The following is a 299-nucleotide window of genomic DNA, read 5'->3' on the forward strand; positions in this document are numbered from 1 at the left end:
CCTGCTGGAGGTTAATTTATAAACCCCGCAGAAAAACACGGTATTTTTGCCTCCACATTATGAGACACATTAAACAACAGAAAAAAAACAGAAGATGAGATAAATGGAGTAAGAGAAATAAACATATAACTCAATAAAGTAAGAAAATGAGTAAATGAATACTTTAGAGCGCTCGTGTCCGGTGGAAAATGTGAAAGGTTGCGCGGCGCTGACTTGCTTTCGAGATCAGCGAGATACCGACCCTGACTTTGTTGTGCTTGATTGCCTGGGGATGTTTGCTTTTGTCCGTCCTCTCCAGC

This window comes from Penaeus monodon, chromosome 15 (genome assembly GCF_015228065.2).
Source record: "Penaeus monodon isolate SGIC_2016 chromosome 15, NSTDA_Pmon_1, whole genome shotgun sequence".
Classification (NCBI taxonomy): domain Eukaryota; kingdom Metazoa; phylum Arthropoda; class Malacostraca; order Decapoda; family Penaeidae; genus Penaeus; species Penaeus monodon.